We start from the raw sequence: 7901 nt of genomic DNA, 5'->3' as shown, positions 1-7901 counted from the left end.
CCCCCCCCAAAAAGAAAAATAAAATAAAATAATAAAATAAAATAAAATAAAATAAAAACCCAAAACTAAAACAATTCCCTGTTCCTTTCCACTTCCCCCTGCTCACCATCCCATCCCCTCCTGCTTACTGGCCCTGGCATTCCCCTACACTGGGGCATAGAACCTTCACAGGACCAAGGTCCTCTCCTCCCATTGATGACCAGCTTGGCCATCCTCTGTTGTATGCATGTTGCTGGAGCTCTGAGTCCCCTCTCCACTTTTGCACTCTTTGGTTGGAGTTTTAGTCCCTGGGAGCTCTGAGGGTACTAGAAGGTCTTACTGTTGGGTATCTGATATAAACCACCCTTTCCGTCTTCTTGAAAAAATTCTCCTGGAAATCTCACACTGCTCACTTTGGGTTTGTGGCCTAGATTTAGAACTACAGAACTCTTGCAAGAACGCAGGTACAGAGTGTATAGCTGACTGCTAAATTTCAAAGGATTGTTAAAACATGCTGACTCAGGAGGAAAAAGACTCAACTAGAATCTACCTTCTCCTAATGCCAATGGCAGCTCTAGTTGCCTTCCAGTCCAAGTTCAGACTTTCTCCTATAGCCAGGTTTTTTACAATTAACTTTGGTTCCCGGGGCTCTGGGACCAATCTTTGATGATTTACTAAAGCTAAATTATATAAAAGTATGGTTTTACAAATTATGATTATTGTGTTTTGTCTGAACACAGAACTTTCCCAAAGTCCAAGAGTTAAATTATGAAGAATAAAAGCTATTATAGGTGTTCCATCATTCTTCTTAGGATCGGCTGGTGCCTGGGGGTGGAAAAGCAGGTGCTTCCTTGAGGCTACAAGAGATACCAAGCAGTCTAAAAGAAGCAAAGAAGATTTAAGAAGTGAGTAGAATTGCCAGTGTCTAAAAAAACCAGACACGGTCACTGCACAGCACAAAGGCTTTCTATGTTAGCAATACAGAGTCTGCATGGCGACTGCAATGAGAGTAGAGAATTTTGACAATGGGGAATGACTCTGATGAGAAACACGTCATCAGCCTTGGAGTGATTTCGTGGCTTCACTCCCCACACAGATTCACAGTTGGGGCATGCCTGTAGGAGCCAACCATGGTATAGCCTGTGGTGGATTTGCCTTAGGTAAAGAGGCACTATCCAAGGATGAGCTCTGTCCTTCAATGAGACGCCTATCCAATACACAGAACTGAAGTACACAACCTCGTGTATCCCTTGGTTCTCAGAAGAGGTCTGAGGACCTGGAAGCTTTCTTCCTGTTCCCTGCTCTCCTGTGGCTTCTCACACAGTTGCAGAGCCATCAATCTAACACGTGAGGTGTATTTTATTAAAACCTTTTATTCCTTTCAATATGTTGTCCATAAAAGAGTGGTTATAAACAAACAAACAAACTTGTTTACTTTTCTTTTTAATTTTACATTACCTAAACTCAGTGCCCCATACTAAATCCTAATACTGATTTATTAAGGTTTCCTTAATAAAAAAATAAATCTGTTTAAAATGATTTTTGGGGGAGTCTTACTAGAGATTCCATTGTAACTTTATATTTATTTACTTCTTGTTTGTTTGTTTTGAAATGGTTCTTACTATATAACGATAACTAGCCCAGAACTCACTATGTAACCAGGCTGGGCTTCAAACTCAGAGTTCTGTTTGCCTGTGACTCCAGAGAGCTTGGGTTTAAAGACATTATGCACTACTTCTGCTTGGTACTTTTACTTTTTATCCAGCAAAGATGAAGACCAAAACAGGCGGCGTTAGACATTTAAGATTTGAACTGGCAGTGTGTTGTACTCGTCCCCTTGGTTTTGCCCCTCCTACAGCTCTGCCTGCTGCTCTAGAATCGAGGGGACTTTTTACTTACATCTGAGAATTCTTCATTCAGTGTTCCTATGTTCTCCAGACTAAATATAAAGAACTATGAACAGACAAACACCAGAAGTCCCATGTTCTGGGCTGTGCATTTCCAAAAGCAACCATGTCACATACAGTGTGGGATTTTTACTTTTTTTACTTTTTTGGTTCCTGATCTATTTTGTTTTCAAGTCTGTAAGCTGAAACAAAAGGTTTCAATGAAATGTTAGAACCCACCAGTCATGGCTTCCTTCATAGAAGGAATGTCAATACTTCTCTGCCAGCCTAGACTTAGAGATTTAGCACAAGTCAACACACAGTATATGGGGGAGCTAAGCAAAAGAGGATCATTTTAGAGAGAATGGGTTATAGTCTCTGAGGGCCTTGCATTGCTTCTTGGAGCAGGAGGTGACATTATCACCTCTTCATTTGTGTGTGTTTCCTGTGTCACCTCCTACGCCCATCAAAGGATGGTGCAAGAAAGCAATACTGGTAACCTCCCATATGTACTCAGTACTGCAGGGTACATGGATGGGAACTGTTACCACGCCTTCAGATTCCACGAAACCCTTTTGTTCTTGAAACCCATCTGCTTTTCTTTCCATGCCTTCTCCCTATAGCTCAAATGCCCGTAGGGAAATCTGTTACTAGTAAAATTAATAAGGCTATAATCCTATTCCCCAACTTCCTTCTTTCTATTGGGATTCTATCAGTTCTTTGGAAGGAAGTGAATTAAATCAATAATGTATGCCCCATTGGGTAGTAAACCCAGCTTTGGAGAGTACAGGTCACCCAAAAGGCAAACGCATTGGTAACTGAGTCATCTATATGCAGCCTATCTACATTTCCTCCGGGGGGGGGTGTTGCTGCATACGAGGAACATGATTCTTGGTCAGAGGAAACCCCCCATAAAACTTGGCAATCACTCAGAGCCCCTTGAAATCCCCATGGTGTGCAGTGGTCTCTAAGGGACCCCCCAGGTTTGTCTAGTGTTCAAGGCAGGCAAAGTAGTATCAATTATTCACTAAGGCTCTGAGGCTGCCTCCTCTTGCCATAGGGGATTTTAGGAAAAGGAGAAGAAGCCCACTGGGACTTTTTGGGGCACGTCTCCCTTTTGGAGATAGGGATTGTCGGAGAAAGTCTGGCTCTAGAAACTTGAACTACGCAGGATACCTTGGGTTCTTGTGGCGTCTGTGCTTTCTCTGGCCTGACAAGGGAGATAAAAATCATTTCCTAACCCACAGGGGTGCTTCTGCTTTCACTGGATATAAAGTCATTTTTATTAGATTATTATCATTTTAATGGGTACTAATCAGCTGGTAAACATACGGGCAAAGCTTGTACCCACACCTGTTCTCAGCTCGTATGAAGATCTCTTTGCAGCATCTCACATACATAGGCTGAGTTCATTAAATACTAAATACTGTATTAATAATTGACTTCCTTGGAAACAAATTGGCCCCAGTGCTGTATGTTCTGGTTTAATTTTCCTTACAGAGGCACGAGAGGCATAGAAGGCTTCTTGTGTGGAGTATTTTAACTGAGTAATAAAGCTTATTATTGAAAACAACAGTTCTAACGCACTTTTTGCTAGTTCCCAGGGACTCATGAAAAATTCCTTCTTTGCTTTTGCAAGACTATTCATTTCATTTAGCTTTTAAAGCCTATCTCCCTTCTGTCTCAAAGGCAGCATTTTGGATTTTGAAGCCAAAATATAATGCCTTTTTAGGAAAATAAGAAGAAATGAGAACTTTATCAACTTAGCCCAATTTACTGAATAGATGTCGACAGTTAGTAGTTAGTATTAGTTTTTCAATATATCGTTCAGATCCTCACTTGATTGCTAAACTATGAGGATAAAATGAGAAAATCAATGCAACATCCAGAAACATCAAATAAGGACAGTAAAAGAGAAAATTTAGCTTTTAACATGATATTTTTTGATTTTCACTGAGAACTCCATACATGTATACAATGCATTTTGACATGCATAACCATGCTCCACCCATTTCCTCAATGGTCTCAATCCTTCTGATCCTCTGCCCAACGTCCTGTCCTCTTTTATTTTTAATTTTTTAAATGACACATTGACTCCAACTTGTGCTGATTTTACTCTGATGGAGAGCCATCCACTGGAGCATGGAAAACCTTCTAGGACCACCACCTTGAATAAAATTGTTGCAGAAACTCATATCAATGTTAACTGCCAGCAGCTCTTCAGCCAAAAGTCAGGCTTCTTGGGTCCCCTCACCACCACTACCCATGCTGGGGTGTTAACTGCCTTGATCCTATGCACGTTTCTCCAGACAACCATTGCTGCTCTGAGTTCTTGACGGCACAGGGCCTGTCATGGACAGAAGTCACTATTTCACAGCAGGTGTTCCCAGTCTTTGGCTCATAGAGTCTTTCTATCCCATCTTATACTATGTTCCTTGAACTTTTAGAGAAGTGTATGGTATAGATGTCTCCCTTGAGGAGACTGTACGTTGAGCGCCCTTGTATGTCTCAATGCCCCCACCCCAACAGTAAAGAAAAGTTTCTCTGATAATGGCAGAGAATTGCATTAATATATAGTCCTAAAAATACGTATTTAGGAAGCATTCTGATCTATAGTTATTTAGCAAAGCAGTACTAAGTGGTAGTTGGTTACTCTGTTCTAATCTCCCAGCGTCAGCAGCAGGTACTCCTCATTACCTGCCCAATGTTCTGGATTCTCAAATGAAAGACACACACGCAGCCTTTTATTTAATATGTCTTAAGCAGCTCAGTAGTTCGGCCACTCCCAAGCTTTCACTTTGATAATTCCTCCCCTCTGATACTCCTGAATTATTAGTAACTAAAGTCTATATTCCATCTTTGCTGCTCCAGACCCAATGGGGTGGGGGGACTGGAGCCATTCTTCCCCAGCTCTTACATGATTGTATTCTCTGTCTTCCACAGTTCTCAATCCTGTATCTTCTTCCTTTCCTGGCAATGGCGATCCTCTTTCTCCTCCTGTGTTCCTTGCCTGGGAACCTAAAAGTCCTGCCTCTGTCTCCCTTCCCAGCCATTGGCCTACCACAGCAATGTTATTTAACAATCTAAGTCAACTGGGGACACGAACCTCCAGTGTCTTACAGGCAGATGTGCAGGTTCCCTTGTAATTTTGGGAGCCAAATGAACACAAATAGCATTAGAACCAATCCAGTACACAATTCAATTTCACTTACTTCTTATACCTGTACCTTGTACTTGGACCTGTAGAGGTACCTTGTACCTCTCAAATCTTGGACTATTGACCAAGTTTTCATCACTAAGGCACGAGTTGCCTTCTGCAGAGTAGGCCTTACATCTATTCTGTAAGTGGTTGGTTACTATTATGGAAGGCATGCCACCTTTGATCCAATGGGTATATCTTACCAAACTTGTCATTATTGTAGCTGCCATGTTTCATAACTGAGCATGACTGCTGAATTCTTTTGTCCCAGTATCGAACAAGACACCTTTTGGGACCATAAAAGCTACCTAGCAAGAAGGAAGCTACTACGTTTTACCAGCTCAATTTTTCCATGTCCTGTCACAAATGGTTCAGAGTTTTGAGTAAAAGGTGCCTACCTTCAAGCTCTAGTGGAATAACTAGTGTTGTTTCCTTGGTCTCTGAGATTTCCCATGAGTAACAACTCAAAAAGGAATATATTCCACACCTGGCATTTGGATTTTTGTTTGATAACCTGTGGCATCAGGAAGGAGCGCCATCCCAAATCCCAACCTCTATATAACTAACATGTAATGTGTAATTTATAACATATAATAAATATATAACATAATACAACATAGAACATAATATGTAATATGCAATATACAACATACAATAGACAGCATATGTAATGTGCAATATATATTATGTGATATATGATGTATAATGATATATAATACATGCACATATATGTATATTAGGAAGTCTTTAGAATGGTAGGTTTCTACACGTCTCACCTACCCCACGCACATTAATGCTGGGTATCCCTTTCGCTGCTACAACCTCTGCCCTATCATCCTGTGATTCTCCATTGAAGAATTACATCCTATAATTCTCTTCCCATTAGTCTGTTTTCCTCCCCACTTCTATTAGCCTGATAGCATTATTTCCTTTAGCCTTTAAAACTTATCCCTATCCTGCCTCAACTGCAGCATTTCACTTTCTGGATCCCAAATATAGCTTCCTAAGGAGAAATCAGAACCTGATCAACTTATCATTGGTATTACCGAAGCCATATGGAGAAGGAGAAAGGTAAGCCATGAACGTTGTCCCTTGACCTCCACATCTGCACAGGTGATGTGGCATGTAATGTGTGGCATGCAATGTGTGAAAAATACTTTTTAAACAACTCATTATAGTCCCTCTGGATTCCCAATCAGAAGCTTAATGTAACACCGCTGCCAATCATTTGTCACCAACATTTTAGCTGGTATAGGTTAGGTTAGCTACACAAAGGAGAAAAGGAGGGAGCCTTCATGGTGGCCAGTGTCTATGACAGACACAGAACTGCTTGACTAGAGAATACTATGTGAATATTCAAGTAGACTACATGACTAGTAAAGACTCAAAGCCGGCTGCAACTAACATAGCCACAAGATGGCTGCTAGTGATTCTTCGTTATAATGACTTCTTCATACCATTAGCCTTGTATGATTGGCTATTTCCACAGTATATCTGATACCATGACATATCAAAAAATGCATATGAAGACCAAAGGTCCTGACCAATCATTGAAATTACTCTCCTTTTCCCCTCTTTATAGTTTGCCCATAAGACCCACTATCTAAACTCCCACTTGATGCCACTATCTTGAAATGCTTACACTTAGTCTTTAAGCATATACTTTTTCCCTATAATAAAATTTCCTTCAAGTGCCTTACTTTGTTTCATCTCTAAATTAATTCTCTGGTGTTGACAAGAACCTCTGAAAGTAACTAGAGAAGTCTCAATTTCCCTATGCCTGTAACCTTACGATTGACACCAGGTGCACTGTCTCAAACTCATAAAACATTTACTATTGTCTGCATTTTTTTCAAGGTGAACACTCTTAAGCTTCAGTGAGCTTACATTTTCTACTCCTTGAGTGCCAAAGCTGGAGCTCAGGCTGAGAGCTTAGTCTCATTTTTTTTTCCTGTGTCATGCTTTTCCCTCTCTGATAAGAACATTTACATTTACTGAGCATGCACTATGCATGGTAGGCTTTCTGACATGGTTACTTTAAAAGAAAAGGAGCAGAGGTGGAAATAAAATCATTTTCTTGTCCATATTAACAAAGGGAGAGGCAGGCGCATTTTCACATCTGGATCCACATGATAGTCAACCTGGGCTATTGTTACACAGATACATATTCAGGCACACATATAAAAATATGCTTTGAAAAAAATGTTTTTACATGGATGGTTCCTGCACATGTGAAATCCCTGATTCACACATATAAACACACACACACACACACACACACACACACACACAAATACAATGGTGTGACTCTGTTTTCTTAAGTTGGTTACATATAAAGAATAGTGGAGCTGTCGATGGTAGAAGTGTCCCAGAGGAATTAAACATGGAATCTTTTAAAATAGTATATAAATATAATATTCTAGTACGTATTTCACCATAAGCTTCTCTCTATGCCTGAGAGTTTTGTATAGTTCAAGAATCCCTTGGGATACGCTCTAGCCAGTTCAAATGACCCCACTTTTTCTTGGGGCAGTAGATTGCAGATACTGAATGACCATGTTCTTCACGCTCTCAGCTCCATCACTTTGTCCCTCCCAGAGATCCCAGAGCTGTTGCTTTGGCTCCTGCAGATATCCTCACTTCATGAAGTAGTTGAGGACTGTCTTGTACAGATGACTTAGGGTGGTGACCGCCTGTCACTGATTCTCACCTGTAAGTTACACACTTTACTGTGACCTCGCTGATGCATTCTTTAAGTGATACGCTGAGTTATGACTGAGCTTGCTCTGTTCACTGTCTGTGGCCTCTTATAGACTTTTTCTAAGTTACATCTCCAA

At 40.6% G+C, this 7901-nt stretch overlaps 1 long non-coding RNA gene across 1 annotated transcript in view; it reads left to right on the top strand.

Annotated features, from left to right (window-relative positions):
* The window catches only part of LOC116094740, a 13566-nt gene extending 10133 nt beyond the window's left edge, over window positions 1–3433 (top strand). Inside the window, exons 3-4 of the long non-coding RNA XR_004120284.1 lie at window positions 720–884; window positions 3366–3433. This is a non-coding gene — a long non-coding RNA (uncharacterized LOC116094740). The remainder of the gene's footprint in view (window positions 1–719; window positions 885–3365) is intronic.
* The last annotated feature ends 4468 nt before the right edge of the window (window positions 3434–7901 follow it).

This window comes from Mastomys coucha, unplaced genomic scaffold (assembly GCF_008632895.1).
Source record: "Mastomys coucha isolate ucsf_1 unplaced genomic scaffold, UCSF_Mcou_1 pScaffold17, whole genome shotgun sequence".
NCBI lineage: Eukaryota > Metazoa > Chordata > Mammalia > Rodentia > Muridae > Mastomys > Mastomys coucha.
This window is presented reverse-complemented; position numbering and strand designations above follow the sequence as displayed.